This window comes from Dasypus novemcinctus, chromosome 22 (assembly GCF_030445035.2).
Source record: "Dasypus novemcinctus isolate mDasNov1 chromosome 22, mDasNov1.1.hap2, whole genome shotgun sequence".
NCBI classification, from domain to species: Eukaryota; Metazoa; Chordata; class Mammalia; order Cingulata; family Dasypodidae; genus Dasypus; species Dasypus novemcinctus.
Window position 1 is genome coordinate 17318849 of NC_080694.1, and position 18470 is coordinate 17337318.

At 37.4% G+C, this 18470-nt stretch overlaps 2 pseudogenes; both read left to right on the top strand.

The window, feature by feature from the left end:
- The first annotated feature begins 13772 nt into the window (after window positions 1-13772).
- On the top strand, window positions 13773-14714 carry LOC101422107 (olfactory receptor 5A2-like; annotated as a pseudogene).
- A 21-nt stretch (window positions 14715-14735) lies between these two features.
- Window positions 14736-18119, top strand: LOC101421661 (myotubularin-related protein 12 pseudogene; annotated as a pseudogene).
- Window positions 18120-18470: the final 351 nt, after the last annotated feature.

Genomic DNA, 18470 nt, shown 5'->3' on the forward strand with positions numbered 1-18470 from the left:
CTCTTGATGATTCTTTGATTTGGATACTTCCATGGTCTCAAAATGAAAGTGTTTTAACATAAAAATTCCCTATATAAAAGCCAAACCATTTCTGGTATATTACTCCCATAAACTTTTAGGAACTAAGAAAGATATGTTTACGATATGTAAGATATTTATTCTTCCAAACCCTGAGCACAGATTGCCCTTCCATTTATTTACATTTTATCATCTTTGATTTTCTTTAGCAATGCTTCATACAGTTCTGTGTACAAGTCTATACATACTTGGTAAAATTTATTCCTAGATATTTGATTCGTTTAGTAATTATTGGTAAGTGTATTTTTTTCTTCATTTCTACCTCAAATTTCTCATTACTAGTTTATAAAAATACTAGTGATATTTGCTTATTTATCTGTTATTCTGTCACTTTGCTGAACTCATTTATTTGTTATAGAAGCTTTTTTGTTGATTTTTCAGGACTTTTTAAATATAGAATCATGTCATCTTAAAATAGTGAAAATTTACTTCTTCCTTTCCAAGTTGGATGAATTTATTATATTTTCATTTTTAAAGAAAATTTTATTATCATATATCATTCATACATGAATATGCATGAACAATAAGTGTATAGTAAAAGCTGTGAACTTATGAAACAAACATGAATATCATTACACAAGGCTCCCGTATGTCACTGCACCACCAACGCTTTGTATTATTCCAAAATGTGTTTTACAAACTATGAAAGAACATCAGCAAAATATTACTATTATAGCCCCTATCTTACTTTGGTGTATTTTTCTTGCAACCCACAGAATTATGAAACTCTGTATTAGAATTATATATTTGTTATAGCTCATAAGGGAACATTTGAATATTTGTCCTGTTATCCACAGTACCTTTTCCACCACCAGGTTCCCTGTGTTATACAGTCCCATGCTTTGCCCAGTGTGTGCAAAGTCTATGTTCAGTGACTGTCATTTTCAACAGAGTTTGCTCTCATCATTTCAGTCAGTTTTACCATGTTTTATTACTCCAAAAGGAAAAATCCCCCATCCCCTAATACTCATTATTGTGATCCCTTAGAATTGAAATGATATCTTCCTATCATTGCTGCAAAATGCTAAAATATTACTGTTAACTATATCCGTAAGTTACATTAGTTGTAATTTTCTTGCATATCATATTCTTAGCACTTTGTAAAAGAAGAGCATTTTTATATTTATACTGTTAACCACAATCTTCCTCCACTACCAAAATCATTATGTGATACATTCCCTAAACTATTGTCTTGTTTCCTTTCAATTGACACTCTCACACACAGACTACCCTTTTCAGCCACAAATACATTTATAAAATAAATCAGCATTGTTAGTAAAATTCTCTATAATGTGTTACTATCAACTCTATTCATTCCCACACTCTCACTATTAACTTTACTAATAATGCTACATACATTAAACATCAGCTCCAATTCTCAACCGATATTCTCTTTCCCATAACCTATATTCTAGAGTTTACCTCCATTCGTTTATTTATGATATTTAGGTCATATTACTAAGATCAGAAAATATTTGTCCTTTTGTGTCTTATTTCACTCAACATAATATTCATGCTGTCATTTGCATCCTGATAGCATTTCTTAGAATAGTATTCCACTGGATTAATACATATGTTTATCTATTGATGAGTTTATGGACACTTCAGCTGTTTCCAAAACTTAGGAATTGTGAATAATGATACTAAGAAAATCAATATGCAAATGTCAGTTTGTGTCCATACTTCAGTTCCCCTGAATGTGTTCTTAGTAATGGAATTTCTGGATCATATGGGAGATCTATGTTTAGATTCTTGAGGTACTGCCAAACTGTCTTCCACAGAGGCTGCCCCATTCTACATTCCCACCAAGAGTCAAGGACTGTTCCTGTTTCTCCATATCCTTTTCAGCACAATAATTTTTTTAATATAAAGCCAATTCTATTAGGTGTGAAATGGTATCTCATTGCCATTTTTAAAAATTTATTTTATTTATTTCTCTCCCCTTCCCCCCTTTCCCACCAGTTGTCTGTTCTCTGTGTCCATTTGCTCTGTGTTCTTCTTTGTCCACTTCTGTTGTTGTCAGCAGCACTCAAATCTGGTCTCTTTTTGTTGTGTCATCTTGCTGCGTCAGTTCTCCAAGTGTGTGGCACCATTCTTGGGCAGGCTGCACTTTCTTTCCCTCTGGGCGGCTCTCCTTATGGGCACACTCCTTGCCTGTGGGGTTCCCCTATGCGGGAGACACCCCAGCATGGCACGGCACTCCTTGTGTGCATCAGCACTGCGCATGGGTAAGTTACAAAGGGGTCAAGGAGGCCCGGGTTTGAACTGCAGACCTCCCATGTGGTAGACAGAAGCCCTATCCATTGGGCCAAGTCCACTTCCCTCATTGCCATTTTGATGTAAATTTTACTAATAGTAATTTTGAATATTTTTTCTTGTGCTTTTTGGTAATTCTATTTCCTCATTGAAAAATGTCTATTCAGGTGTTTTGCCCATTTTTTAATTGGGCGGCTTTTCCTTTATCTTTGAGATGTATGGTCTCTTTATATAACATGGATATCAAACCCTTATATGAAATGTGGTTTCCAAATATTTTCTACCATTGAGCAACCTGCCTTTTTACATTCTTGACAAAGTCTTTTTTTTTTTTTAATTTTTTAATTTTTTATTGACTTTGTAATAATATTACATTAAAAATATATATGTGAGGTCCCATTCAACCCCACCCCCCCACCCCCCCTCTCCCCCCCCCCCCAACAACACTCGTTCCCATCATCATGACACATCCATTGGATTTGGTAAGTACATCTTTGGGCACCTCTGCACCTCATATACATTGGTTCACATCATGGCCCATACTCTCCTCTATTCCATCATGTAGGCCCTGTGAGGATTTACAATTCTTGACAAAGTCTTTTGAAGGACAAATATGTTTAATTTTGAGGAGGTATCATTTGTCTATTTTTTTCTTGAGTTGCTCATGCTTTGGGTGAAAGGTGTAAGGAACTACTGTGTGCCATAAGACCTTGAAGACCTTTTCTTCCATTTTATTCTGGGAGTTTTATGGTCATCACTTTTACATTTGGTCCTTGATACATTTTGAATTAATTTTTCTTTAAGCTGTGTGATAAGTGTCTTCTTTTTTTCTTTTGGATAGGTACAGCCAGTTCTTACAGCATAATTTGCTGACTCTACTGTTCTGGCCCAACTGAGAGGACTTGACAGCCTTGGCAAAAATCACTTGAGGGAAGTTGATGTGGCTCAAACAATTGGGGACCCACCTATCACATGGGAGGTCCCAGGTTTGGTCCTGGTCCCTCATAAAGAAGATGAGCTGATGCTGTTCCTGCTGCAACAAGCTATATGCTGCACTCATCCCAACAGCAGGTGCCTAAATAAGCATATGCCACAAGACATCAGACATCATAGCTCAAGGGAAGTGGACATGGCTCAGGCCATTGAGCACTCACCTCCTATGTAGGAGACGCCAGGTTCTGTTCCTAGTGCCTCTTGGAGAAGGAAAGCATACAAAGAGCTGATAAATGAGAGGAGCATCTGGAGCAGTAGGGGGATAAAAAAAATTACTTGGCTATAGATGTGAGGGCGTATTTCTGAGTTCTCAATTCAGGTCCATTGGTCAATCTATCTTTGTAACAGTATTAGGCTATTTTAATCACTGTAGTGAAATAATATGCTTTAGGGTTAGGAACTGAGAGTCCTATAACATTTTACTTTTTAAAGACATGTTTGGCTATCTAGGGCCCCTTAACTTTCCCTAAAGATTTGTTAGTCTGCTATTCCACTCTGAAAAAAAATTCTGTTGACAATTTTATTAGGATTACTTTGAATCTTTAAATCAGTTTGCATTGAATTGACATTTCAACAATATTTATTCTTCCAGTCCATGAACATGGAATGCCCTTCCATTTATATGTGTTCTTTAGTGCCTTTTAGTAATGCTTTGCCCTTGGTTAACTTTATTATTATGTATTTGATTCTTTTTGTTGTTATTTCAATTGGATACTTTTTTCTTATTTCCTTCTCAGATTGTTGTATAGAAACAGAACTTATTTTGCCTTTTAATTTTGTACTCTGCCACTTTGATGAACTCCTCTATTAACTGTAGGAGATTTTTTTGGGTGGATTTTCAGGATTTCTTAGGCAAAATCAATACATAGACACAGTATTAAATCTTCCTTTCTTATTCGATGAATTTTATTTCTTTATCTAGACTAACTGCTCTAGCAAGAACTTCTAGCAGAATATTGGTGGCAACAGGCATCCTTATTTTGTTCATGAACTCAATGGCAATGTTTTAAGTCATTCACCATTGTATACAAGTCTAGGTGAACCATGTTAATTTTTTTTATTTTTTAAAGTTTAAATTTAAACACCATCTTTTGTGGTGTTTTAAATTTTTTAATTAGTTTTGTTATTTGTTTTTTGTATGTGTGTTTTCCCCCCAGAAAATTGCTCCCTTGTTTGTTTTTTTGCGTGTTGTTTTTTTCTCACTGTTTTTGCTCATTGTTTGCACTCATTGTCTGCTCATTGTTTTTGCTCATTATCTGCTTGTTGTTTTTGCTCAATTGCTGCATGTTGTCAGCTTGTTGTTTGCTTGTGTTCTTTTGGAGGACCCAGGAACTGAACCCAGGACCTCTGTGTGACAGGCAGGTGCTCAACTGCTTGAGCCACATAGGCTCCTTTTGTGGTGTTATCAAGAAAATAAATTTATTTTTAATGCCATTTCTGATTCAAGCAAGAACATCATGTGATTTTTCTTAAATATATTTTTGTGCTTTATTATAATAATTGATTTTCTTGTGTTGAGTCACCCTTGTACACCTGGGATAAAACCCACTTGATTATGTTGTTTAATTCTTTTAATGTGTTTTTGGATTCTATTTCTAAGTGGTTTGTTGAGGATTTTTGCATCTCTAATCCTTAAGATATTGGTCTGAATTTTTTAAAATTTCCTACTTTCTTTAATTTCAGTATTAGGGTGATGTTGGCCTCACAGAATGAGTTTGGTAGCTTTTCTTGTGGTTTAATTTTCAAGAAGAACTTATGCAAGATTGGCATTAGATCATCTTTGAATGATTGCTGAAATTTACCTCTGAAGCCATGTGTCCCTGGGTTTTTCATCCTTGGGAGGTTTGTAATGACATTTTCATTCTCTTTACTTGTGATTTCTTTGCTGATGACTTTTATTCTAGGGTCAATGTGGGTTGTTCAGGTGTTTCTAGGAATTTGTCCATTTGACTATGTCATTTAGTTTTCTTTGGTGAACAATTGTTAGTAGTATTCTTTTACAATCTATCTTCTTTCTGCAGGGTCAGTAGTGATACTCACACTCTTATTTCTGCTTTTATTTATTTGCATCTTTTTTTTCTCTCAATCTAGCAAAGGTTGATCAAATTTGTTGTTCTCAAAGAACCAAATTTTGCCTTTCTTGATGCTTTCTGTTTTCTTTTTGTTTTGTTTTGTTTTGTTTCTCAGCTTTCTTTATGCTCAGACCTTTATTATTTCTTTCATTCAGCTTGGTTTGGAATTAGTTTGCTCACCTTTTCCTATTTGCCCTTGGTATGAAGATAGGTCTTTGATTTGCTCTTTATTCCTTGTAAATGTATGTATTAAGGACTATAATTTTCCCTCCCAGGACTTCCTTTCCTGTGTCCCATAGGTTGATACATTGTGGTATCATTTTCTTTCATACAAGGTATTTCCTGAATTGTATTGCAATTTCTTTCTTTGACCTGCTGATTGTTTAATATTCATGTATTATGAATTTTGTATTTTAGCCCATTATTGGCATTGAGCTTCATGAAATTATGATCAGAGCAAATGTTTTGCAAATTAGTGAATGAAGGTTACTATGGTGGGAAAAGAAGAGTTTAGTGCCACTATCTAGGAAGTGAAAAATGCAGGGTGGGGCTTTTCAACACATATTCATACAATGGGAGTGGTTGTGTCTTATGATTATAGAAGATTACAGTGGATTATATTAAACCCAACAAAGTAGTGACTCTTATCATAGTTGTTCCAGATGTGATGTCCCTGCTTGAGAAAATCAAGATATCCCAGGTACCTGGTATGAAGCTACCAATTAGAATTTTTTCTCAATACCCACTAGTAAAGATAGTTCAAAATAATTTTCTTTCAGCTGTTAAGGCCAGCAGTACAGCTTCATTGTCTTGCCTTGGGTAGTATACCAACTCTCCTGATCCATATTATAATCTAGTTTGCAAGGAGCTTGATCACCATTCCTTTCCAGAAGACATCATATTGCTCCATTATATTGACATTGTTGTGCTGATTGGACCTAGTAAGCAAGAAGTAGCAAGTTCTCAAGTATTATTGGTAAGGCATTTGTGTGTCAGAAGATGGAAGATAAATTCAACCAAAAAATAAGGGGCCCTGCCCCTTAGTGAAAGTTCCAGGTACCCAGTAATGCTGCATATGTGAAGATATCACTTCTAAGGTGAAGTTGCATTGACCCTACTACAACCAAAAAGAGACATAATGTCTAGTTGGCCTCTTTAAATTTGGGAGGCACAATGTTTCTCATTTGTGTGAGTTACTCAGGCTCAATATCTGAGTGACCAAATAAGCTGATTCCCTTGATTGGGTTCTGGAATAAAAGGAAGCTCTGCAACAGGTCTAGGCTTCCACACACACTGCTGTGACACTTAGGCCTTAGGATGCAGCTGATCCAATGGTTATTGAAGTGTCAGTGTCAAATAGATAACATTTTCAGAGCCCTTGGCAGGCTTCTATATGATAATAACAGTTTAGAACCTTAGAATTTTTTAGCAAAGTCCTGCCTAAAAATTCATGGGATGTGACCAATTGTCTGGTTGTATGATCTATCACCTTTAAGGGTCATGATTGAGAAATGGCTGACAAAGAAGTCTGGAGAAGAGGTATGTGGATACATTTTTCTGAATGGACAGTTAACATTAATATACTTACATCCCATGTGAGCACTAATCAGAGGGTGATTTCAAACAGAAGGATTTTAAATAAGAATCTGCACAGGATTAATTAAGTAAATAAGATGGACCATTCTGTGGATACCAGTTAGCCTTCTTTACTCACCCACTCCTGTCATTGCCCAGTGGATTCATGAGCAAAGGGGCAATGGTGGATTGAATAGAGGTTAGGCATGGGGTTAGCAACATGGACTTCCTCCACTAAGCCTGACCTGGATTCAATCACTGCTGAGTGCCTAATCTGCCAGCAGCTGAGACCAACATTCATTCCCAATTGTGGCACCATTTCCTGATGTGATCAACCTGGTGGCAGGTTGATTAAATTGGACCAATTTCATCATGAAAGGAGCAACTTTTTTTCCAACTGGAATAGACACACACTACTGATTAGCGTGCCCCTTCCTACATGCAATGCATCTGGGTTACAGATGTGTCACCCACTCTCATGGTATTCCACACTCTGTTGCTTCTGACCAAAAAACACACTTCATGGCAAATGAGGTTTTAGAATGGGCACATGCTTATGGAATTCACTGTCTTACCATGTTCCCTTTCATCCTGAAGCAGCTGAATTGGTAGAAAAGGGAAATGGCCTTTAAATCCTCAATTTTGGTGACACCTGGGTAACAGTGCTCTCCAGGAGTCTGTGTATGCTCTACTCTATGTTGTGATTCTCCCATGTCCAGGATTCATGGTCCAGGAATAAAGGGGTAGAAATGGGAGTGACATCATTCCTTATTATGCCTAGTGATCCACTAAAAAATGTTTTGCTTCCTGTCTCTTCAACTTTAAGCTCTTCAGACCTATGGTCTCCTCCACCCAGTCACTTTGATCTCCCCATGTATTACTTTTTTTTCTCTCTCTCTATTTTTTTAAATGTTACATTAAAAAAAATTAAGAGGTCCCCATATACTCCTTCTTCCCTCACCCCACTCCTCCCATATCAACAACCTCTTTCATCATCATGGCACATTCATTTCATTTGGTGAATACATTTTGGAGCACTGCTGCACCACATGGATAATGGTTTACATTGTAGTTTACACTGTTCCCCAGTCCATGCAGTGGGCCATGGCAGAACATACATTGTCCAGCATCTGTCCCTGCAGTACTTCCCAGGGCAATTCCAAGTCCTGAAAATGAACCCACATCATATCTCTTCTCCCCTCTCCCTCCCCTCAGCAGCTCCTGTGGCCACTTTCTCCACATCAATGCTACAATTTCTTTCATTACTAGTCAGAATAGTTCCATAGTAGAGTATCAGTAAGTCCACTCTAATCCATACTCTATTCTTTCATCCTGTGGACCACGGGATGACTATGTCCACTCCACCTTTATACCTATAAGAGGCTTAGATGCCACATGGATGATGGATGCAATTCTCCTGCTTGCAGTTGTAGGCACTCTTGGCTCCCTGGTGTGGTGGTTGACCTTCTTCACCTCCCTAGGTGACTAGGGTAAGTCCAATAAACCAGAGGGTAGGAGTTGCAAGTCTGCTGAGACTCAGGGCCTAGTTGTGACACAGTCCAGAGATTCAGGTATCCTGAGTATACATTAATCCCAGTGCCTACCACAGGTCCAGTAAAGTGACAGAAGAGGCATATGTCATATGTAGAAATATCACATATGAGTCCAACTCCATCACACTCAGTAACACAAACTCCAAAGTAGGCCCAACTGATATTCCCTAATGGAATAGCAATAATCCCCAAGTGCAATGGCAAAGACCAGTAAGGAAGGATGGTCCAACAATGAGCCCTTGAGACTGATGACTATGTTTATGAGCTTGTGTGTCTGAAATATGAACTAAGCCTAGAGCTGCAGGGTGCCTAAGAATTATCTCCTGAGAGCTTCCATATTGCTAAATGTGGCCACTCTGTAAGTCAAACTCATTATGTAAATGCATCACCTTCCCCCCTGCATGAGACATGACTTCCATGCATGACCCTCCCTGGCACTGAGGGATTACTACCAAGCACCAGCTGAAGATGTGACTAGAAAAACACCTTGAATAAAAGGGTCAACTCAGACCAGCAGAATATCTCAGCCCAAATGTAAAATCAGGTGTTAAAAACTCCTTTTTGACCTTGAATAAAAGGGGGAAATGGAAAGGACAAATGAATTTATATGGCTATGAGTCTCCAAAAAAAAAGTTGGGCAGTCATCAGAGGGACTGCGCTTATGCATGCCTCAGCAGGGTCCTAGAGACAGCCAAAGTAGACAGAAGCCCTGGTGCTGGTTCTCCTGAGGACTACAGATCCTCATGTATTCTTTTTTTTTTTTAAGATTTATTTATTGATTTATTTCTCTCTCCTCCCCACCCCCACCCCCACCCTGATGGTCTGTTCTCTGTGTCTATTTGCTGCGTCTTCTTTGTCTGCTTCTGTTGTTGTCAGCGGCACAGGAATCTGTGTTTCTTTTTTTTGCATCATCTTGTTGTGTCAGCTCTCGCTGTGTGAGGCACCATTCCTGGGCAGGCTGCACTTTCTTTCATGCTGGGCGGCTCTCCTTACAGGGTGCACTCCTTGCGTGTGGGGCTCCCCTACACGGGGTCACCTCTGCGTGGCAGGGCACCCCTTGCGCACATCAGCATTGCGCATGGACCAGCTCCACAAGGGTCAAGGAGGCCCAGGGTTTGAACTGTGGACCTCCCGTGTGGTAGACGGATGCCCTAACTACTGTGCCAAGTCTGCCGCCCCTCATGTATTCTTAATCAACAGGCTAAGACAGGAATTACTATACTGACTGTAATGATTAATCCTAGTTCTCAAAGGAAAATTTGACTGCTACTAAACAATGGATGTACAAATGAATTTGCTTGGAATAAAAGAGATGTCCTTGGGTTTCTCTTAATAATATCATGCCCTGTGTGTAAAGTCAATGGAAAACTGCAACAACTCAATCTGGGCAGGACGACCAAAGATACAGAAACTTCAGGAATGTGTTGCTTTCTCAGGCAAAGGACCATGACCAGGTGAGGTGCTTGCTGAGGGTAAAGGGAATATGAAAGGAGTAGTAGTCTGCAGTAGGTATAAAAAGAGTTACAACCACATGATCAGTTACAGAAATGAAGATTGTAATGGTTATGAGTATTTCTCCTTGTTTAGTTATGAGTATATCTGTACATATACATAAAGCAAGTATATATATATATATATTTTTAAAGATTTATTTATTTATTTAATTTCCCCCCCTCCCCTGGTTGTCTGTTCTCTGTGTCTATTTGCTGTGTCTTGTTTCTTTGTCAGCTTCTGTTGTCAGTCAGCGGCACGGGAAGTGTGGGCGGTGCCATTCCTGGGCAGGCTGCACTTTCTTTTCACGCTGGGCGGCTTTCCTCACGGGCGCACTCCTTGCGAGTGGGGCTCCCCCACGCGGAGGACACCCTTGCATGGCATGGCACTCCTTGCGCGCATCAGCACTGCGCATGGCCAGCTCCCCACGGGTCAAGGAGGCCCGGGGTTTGAACCGCGGACCTCCCATATGGTAGACGGACGCCCTAACCACTGGGCCAAAGTCCGTTTCCCAAAAAGCAAGTATCTTTGTTATGTTCCCTATCCTAACCCCTTATTGTATGACTTAAGTTGTGTTATCTTCATTTTATAGTATTCAAGTTATAAGACATCTAATTTAAAATTGAATTTTACCTAAAGATTTGCACCCTATTATGGGGAAAATTAATATGTTTCTGATTGTACACACATCTGTTGAGTATTGCTAGTTGAAAATGGGTTTGCTATTGTTTTAGTTAGTGATTAAGCATGGATTAAGGGGATGTGTATCGGTGACAAGTGATTGAAAATAGATGGGCTATGATGATTAAGTTCATGTGTCAACTTTCTAGGTTATTGTGTCCACTTGTTTGGTCAAGCAAGTACTGGCCTGATTTTACTGATAGGGTTTAAATGATCAGTAAGTTGATTGTATCTATGATTGATTGCATCTATAATAAATTGAGGAGATTGCCTTGAAGAATAAGAGAATTATCATCCAATCAGGTGAAGGCCTTAATATGAGAAGTGATGTTTTCAGCAGTCTGAAGCAAAAATTCCCATCTCTGATTTATCTGTCCAGCTTCTCCTAGGGAATTCATCAAAAACTTCATAGGAGTTCCCAGATTACAGCCTGCCTTATGGAAATTTCACTTGCTCATCTCCATAATTGTGTAAGTCAATTGCTACTATATTTAAATATATACAGTTCCTTTTGGTTCTGTTTCCCCAGAGAACCCTATTAAAGTGTGATACTATTCTGTAATCATCTTCTGAATCATGATTACTGTAGGCAATACAATAAATGAAGAAATCTGGAGGCTCTTCCTTCAATATGTATGAAGACTTTGCTAAAGCCTCCTATAATTCCTTTGCTTTTTCTTTCTTCTTAGGGAGAACACAATATCCCAAACCAACAGAAAGTCCTCAGGGAGCATGCATGAAGTCCCAAGATAGAGGACAGCTCTCCAGGTCTCTAGACTATAAAAATTATGAAAATAGTTTTCACAAAGGGAATTTTAGCCATGGCTTTCCCTGTACCTTGTCAACAGGGAAATAAGAGATATCTGAAGAAGAAGAAAAACGCAACAGAGAATTTGGTGTTTACAGCATAGATGCCATGGGACAACTTATGGGATTGCTGATAAGGCAATAGAACTAATGAATCCCCAGCCACCAGCAGTGAGGAGATACTATGGTTTATTTTCTTCTGACCCAAACAAATGCTACATAGGCTCCAATACATATTCTTACTGAAAAGAAGTATTTGTAAAAAAAATTAAGTAATAATCTTCTATTCCAGAAAAATATCAAAAACAGAATATAAGCTGTGAGTATACCTTTGGAAGTATTCACGTTATTCTTCACTTGTCTCAGAAATAATGGAAATGCAGCTACATGACTGCAAACATTTAAAAAAATTATTTTAGATATTTCTATTACCAGAGACAATATACTTCCTAAAGCACTCATCTGGCAGATAGAAAAGTATTACTATAGTTTGAAAATTAAAACCAAAAAATTAATGTAAATTATTTACATATTCCTTGATTTCTTTGTTGTTATTTTTATTTTTGTAAAAATACTTTACTAAATTACTTTTCTCTATCCTCGAATTATCACCTATATCGATATTGATCTGTAGACTCTCTAATCCTAATTCTGTTAAAGGTAACATTAAGTACATATGGTATGTCTTAGAGAAAGGGAAGGGATTATATCCATAGAATCATGTTATTATGATTCTTTGTCAAAACTCTTTCCAAAGAGTTAATTTAGTTTTTTGAGTATGTGATTCCTAGGACAAAAGTAACTGACAATATTTTTGTCATAATAGGAATTAAGAAATCCCTTGGATCTTTGGTGTTATGTGAATAATATAAATTTTAATGATTCTCTTTAAAGAATCAGATAATCAAAATAATGAAAAATGTATATATTTTTAAATTAGTCCAAGCTGTTTCACCCAAGCAGCCTAAACTAAAGATTCGTTGTATATTGATAGCCATGATATTTTTTAGGTATACAATTACATTGTTTTAATCCAAGAAATATGACAAAAACCTTAGAATTTTTAAGGGGTTCATATGAATAGGTTAATTAGGAATACATCTAAAATGTAAACTAACCACACTAATATTCCTTGACATTTTAAATACGCCTAATTCATAATTTCCATCATCTATATCTTAAAGTATTATGTAATTGCAACAAAAATGCACCACAGTTAAACTTAATATGTGTTTTAAAGCCTATATATATTTATTTCAGTAGAGTTTTATAATTCAAAACTTCCATAAAGGATTAAAAGAAGACATTATAGACGTGAGCTCAAATGGCACCATGTTAAATTCAGCTGTTTTTCTTTTGTGATATAAATTTTCAAGCTTGTGACTTTGCTCTTTGGAGTTTTTAAACAATAGTAAAATAAATTTATTTTATGTATATAATAATTTTTATGGATACCAAGTAAAATTTTACTTTACAAATATCACCTGAAATTTCTGGCCCTAAAGCCCTTGTAAACATAGTATGTGTTTTGATAATCAACTATTTCTCAAAAGATTTCCTAAATTGATTTGATTGACTATTTTTAACCACTGTGCAAACAAGTCTATGACTAGAGAACTTAAAGAATATTTTAAATAAAATCTCTTTCAAGCAAATTTTGAACCCTACTCATTGTTTTGTTTTCTAAATATAGAATTTTATCTATGTATTGATACTTACCAACCCCTAATTTGATGGCATCAATCAGGGGGTAATGAAGTTAAAATTATATGTATCCTTTTCTCTTATGAGGTTACTCATATGGCTGAGAGCTCTAGTCCAGAGGCCCCTAACCCTTGGCTTCTGACCTGCTTTATCTTGTTGGCCTTTCAATAGGCTCTAATTAAGGGACAGTGTCATATTCTTCTTTGTAATAACATTACATGTATGAATGTGGATTGTGGTCTTTTAAATCAACCTGCAGGTTTGAAAAGCAGTTCCACCAAGAGATCTCTGTAATTGTGTGAAAACTACTTACTTTGTTTCTTCATCTCTAAAATGGGGATTATTGTAATATTTTACTTGGAGTATTTTTTTAAATTGAAAACCCAACAATTTAATCCAGGTTTAGAATTATGTCGTTTTTTTCTCAGCCAACATTTCCTATTATTGTTAGGGATCCCTTTATGTCATTAAAAAATGAATATGAGAATATCCAATCCTTGTTTCTCATATACCTTAACTATCTGGGCTTTATTGATCTATTGCAGATCAGAGAAGATGAAATATGGATGTGAAAAACCAAACTACAGTGAGGGAGTTCATTTTCCTTGGGTTTTCCAGTGTTCCCCATCCACTGCTCACATTGTTTGTGATGTTTCTCATTGTGTACCTGCTCTCGCTCACAGGAAACACTCTTATCATTTACATTGTTCTCATGGATTCCACACTCCAGACACCCATGTACATTTTCTTAGGAAATTTGGCCTTCTTAGAAATCTGGTACAACACAGTTACAGTGCCTAAACTGCTGACTACCTGCCTATCACAGGTTGTCACCATCTCTGTTTCGGGTTGTATAACCCAGTACTACTTCTTTTTCTCCATGGGGGCTACTGAGTGCATCCTGCTAGTTGTGATGACCTATGACCGGTACCTGGAGATATGTAGCCCTCTACGCTACTCAGTCCTCATGAGTGTTGATATTTGCCTAAGGTTTTCAGCTGGATCTTGGATTGGGGGCTTCATTGCCCCTGTCCTACCTACCATACTTATCACTCACCTCAACTTCTGTGGCCCCCAGAAGATCAATCATTTCTTTTGTGACTCAGACCCCATTTACAAACTGTCATGCTCAGATACATTCTTCGCAGAGGCCTTGGGCTATACATGTAGCTCTGTGGTGATTCTAAGTTCTTTCCTACTTACCATATCCTCCTATGGCCAAATTGTGGTCACAATAGTAAGAATGTCTTCCCAGGCAGCTTGGAAGAAAACTTTCTCCACGTGTGCTTCCCACCTCACGGTGGTCACCATCTATTATGGCACCATCATCTTTGCCTATGTCCGGCCTCCAGCCACGTACAATTTCAACACGTAGAAAGTGGTGTCAGTGATTTACTGTGTAGTCACCCCATTGGTAAATCCTCTCATCTACACCCTGAGAAACAAAGATGTGAAGAAAGCTTTCAGCAATGTTCTAGCACGAAGGAGATTGCTCTTAGCTTGAAACAGCAAGGTGTTTTGAGAGATGAATGAAAATGAGCAATTTGGACTGGATTTTCAAAATACATTTGCAAATAGTAAGTATTAAAAATTATATTATGAAACTGATACTATTCAATATGGATAGCTCTCTGAACTTTAGGTTTCAGTTTGATTATATTCAAATAGTTATTCTAGGCTTAATTTATTTAATTATGGCAATGACATTGGAAAGGACATTTATGCACAGAGCCGGACTAGATTTTAAATATATAACATTAGTTGTGATGTTTTCTCTAGATGATCCTAGAATATTTCTCTTATTTCATGTTAAGATGTAATCTGTTCTGATTATGGAAATTAATTTTCAAAATTTAAGAATAATAAATCTTGCACTACTAAAAGATATCAAAAATTTTCCTTAAAAAGTTAAAAATATCATTGGTGAGTCTATCTTGACAAGCATTTCTCTTTGACCTGTCTAATTTCTATGATGCCCAAATCAATTGAATTAGGAGAGATATTACTAATCATATTCTGTAGTCTTTCTTCTATCAAGTTTGTTAACTTTTGTTTTCCAGGAGTGTGTCAATTTAAGATAAAGTACAATATTCATTACTATAAAATGTACAACTGTATGTTCTTATAACACTTTTAATATATTTAATGCATTTTTTTCTTCACTACTGATATAGGTAATTCTTTCCAAAAGATTTGTTAATTTCATTTTTAGGCGCCGGGCACAGGCAGTGCCCAGGTGCCGCTGCCCTGGGGGTGGGCGGGGCTCCAGCTGTGGGTGCCTATGGCCCGGACGCTGACCTTGGGGGGCCCTCGCCGCTGCCTCTGCTCTCCTGAGTTGCTGCTTCCTAGAAAGGTGGTTTGCTGGGAAAGGGGTCGTGGGTGGTGGCGACAGTACCAAGGCGCCTAAGTCCTCTTTCGTGTCGTATGTGCGGCCGGAGGAAATTCACATAAACGCAAAGGGAATAACAGAGAAGGAAGTAACTCTTGTTGCCAGAAGAGCTGCTTTGTGAAGCCAGCACAGTAATAAAGTATGTCCAAGAAGATTCACGTCAGCCTGGGATCTATGGGAGACTTGTCTGCCCAGACTTCAAGATGTGTTCATGAGTGATGATGAATCTGCGTTGGATAATGATGAAACTCAATTTAAAAATAAGGTTATAGGAGAAAATGACATTATACCGTGTTGATCAGATTTATGGAGTGTTTGATGAGGGAAAAAAACACAAAAAAAACAAAAACAAGAAAGCTCATTTTGGACAACTGAAGAAATATACCAAGAAACTCATCATCCACTGCAAAGACTTTTGGGTTTTCCAATTTTGTCTGAGGTACACAAAGGAAGAGGAAGTCAAAAGGATTTTCCTTGGCATAATTCATCATACCCAAGCTACTAAACTGCTTAAACATTGGTTCCTGTGTTCTTGTGCACCTGCTGCACAAACCAGTATAGCCACAAATGCCAAGAACCATACTGTAATGTTTGACACATTTAAGGACTGGTGTCGGCAATTAGAGCAGACCAAAGGCAAGGGGATGTATAAGACAGTGATTGTCAATGAAGGCTATACAGTCAGTGAAAATTTGCTAGCATACTTTGTTGTCCTCATCCCTCTTCCTGAAGAGGATGGTCCACACTTCCATGGTCATGGAGAACCAGTATGGTATTGGTCCTGCCACAATGGATGTGCCCTTTTAAAGATGTCAGCACTGCCCCAAATCAGGATGATGGCAATTTACAAATCCAAAAATGCTTCTTGGATGGAATTTACAAGACCATCCACAGGCCACCCTATGAAATTGTTAAAACTGAAGACCTATCAAGCAACTTCCTGCAGGAAATCCAGACTGCATCCTCTAAATTTAAAGTTCTTTCTGATAGATAATAGACTGAATTTTGGGACACAGATATAAAATGATCTTCTCTGTTGGAAAGTAGCAGCTGGCTTGACATAATCAGATGTTGTCTTAAAAAGCAGTAGAGATTACCGAATATTTGGAAACACAGAACATGTATTTTCTTCCCTTAGAGGAGAACACTTCTGACCAGTGCTGTGTCGTTTCCTCTCTGGTGCAAGTGATGATGGACACACACTGTTGCACTAGGTTTGGTTTCCAAAAGGTGTGGATCATTGGTGGGCACAGTTTCCTAATCGCTGCAACCATCTATGCCAGAGTGACGGAGGAGTCTCCTGTGTATCCTGCTTTTCTTAGATTGTGTGTGGCAGCTGGTGCACCAGCATCTCCCACCCAGCATTTGAATTCAGGGAGACTTAACTGTTTTCTAAGATAACCTGTACAAACCTATTTTTAGTATCTTCTTCAGTTCACCCCATCAAAAAGATACTAACATGGATAGGGAAGGCCAGGATACACAAAGCAAGCCTTTGACTCTGCTCATCCTGTGGGACTGGTCTGTACAGTTTGAACCAAAGCCCAGATGTTGCTCAAAAAACCTCTTTATGTGAAAAGCCAAAACTAGACAAAGGCTTAAACATTAGTGACAGCTTTCTTTTCCACTCACCCAGCCTAAGTTATCTCCCAAAAGAGTTTTTTTTTTTTGGGGGGGGGGGAAGAAACAGATCATTTAATTAAAAATCTTCTGGGCAAGGGAACTAGCAAACTTATTAATTCTTCAGATGAGCTGCAAGACCCTTCAAGCGTTCTAGGACAGCTGGCACAGCAAACCTACTGACTACCTGTGTTGTTGCCTCACAGAGAGGAGCCAGAAAGTCCCTGGTGAGGTTGGTGTTAGGCTTTCAGTAGAGGTTTTTAAAAATATGCTAGCCCATTAGCTACTACACATATGTTCTATGAGCCTTCTTAAAACTAGCACTTATCTCCACTTACTTCTCTGCCCCTTTGCCTCCCAAATAAGGAGCTAACTATTTTGTTACCATATTATAACGTAAATATTTATGCTGTAGCCTCTTCAGTCTTAGGAGTTTAGCAAATTTCATTCCAAAAGTGCCTGGTGTGATGCTTTACACTACACAAAGAATGGTTTAAAGGCACAAGATCACGGGTGTTTTCATAGCAGCTGAATGCGCATTGATATATTTTTCTATTATTTTTTAAAAATTACAATAGAAAAGTAAGCTGTTGAAAAATGTAAGGTCATGGCAATTTATTTATGTTTGAAATCAGATTTCTATAACATGTATTTGTGCACAGAATTCTTATTGGGTTTATGTATTGTGAAATGTTTATTCGAGATTGAGATGTGGGTTATGTTTAACAGTAAAAGCTGAAATGAGACTTTGTTTAAATGCTGCACTGTGCAAATATGGTAATGTACATTTATTTACTGTATATAACACCTGAAGTTTGTTTATATCCCCTAGTTTTTACACTGAAGATGAACTAGCTTTAATTAAATTCAAACTTTCCTTGTCTTTCTTATTAAGGGTAAAAGCTGTTGGGCTAAATCTGAATAAATGTGCTTTTTATTTTGTGGATGAACAACAGTTAATACTCATATCTCACTGCATCATATCTGACTACAGAAATTAAAGCACAATTTGAAAGCAAAAAAAAATCATTTTTACAAGATCGTATTTGTTTTTAAGTGTTGATTTTTGGCATTTTAAAACTCTAATAGAGATCATTTTCTATTTTTTAAAATGTTATTTGTCTTCATTATTTATTTTTATTTTGTGTTTTATTTGTATTTTGTTGTTTCTTTTTCCTAATGTTTGAGGTAACAATTCATATCACTGTTTTATAGCTTTTCTTCTTTTGTATTATGTAATATCTGGGTCTA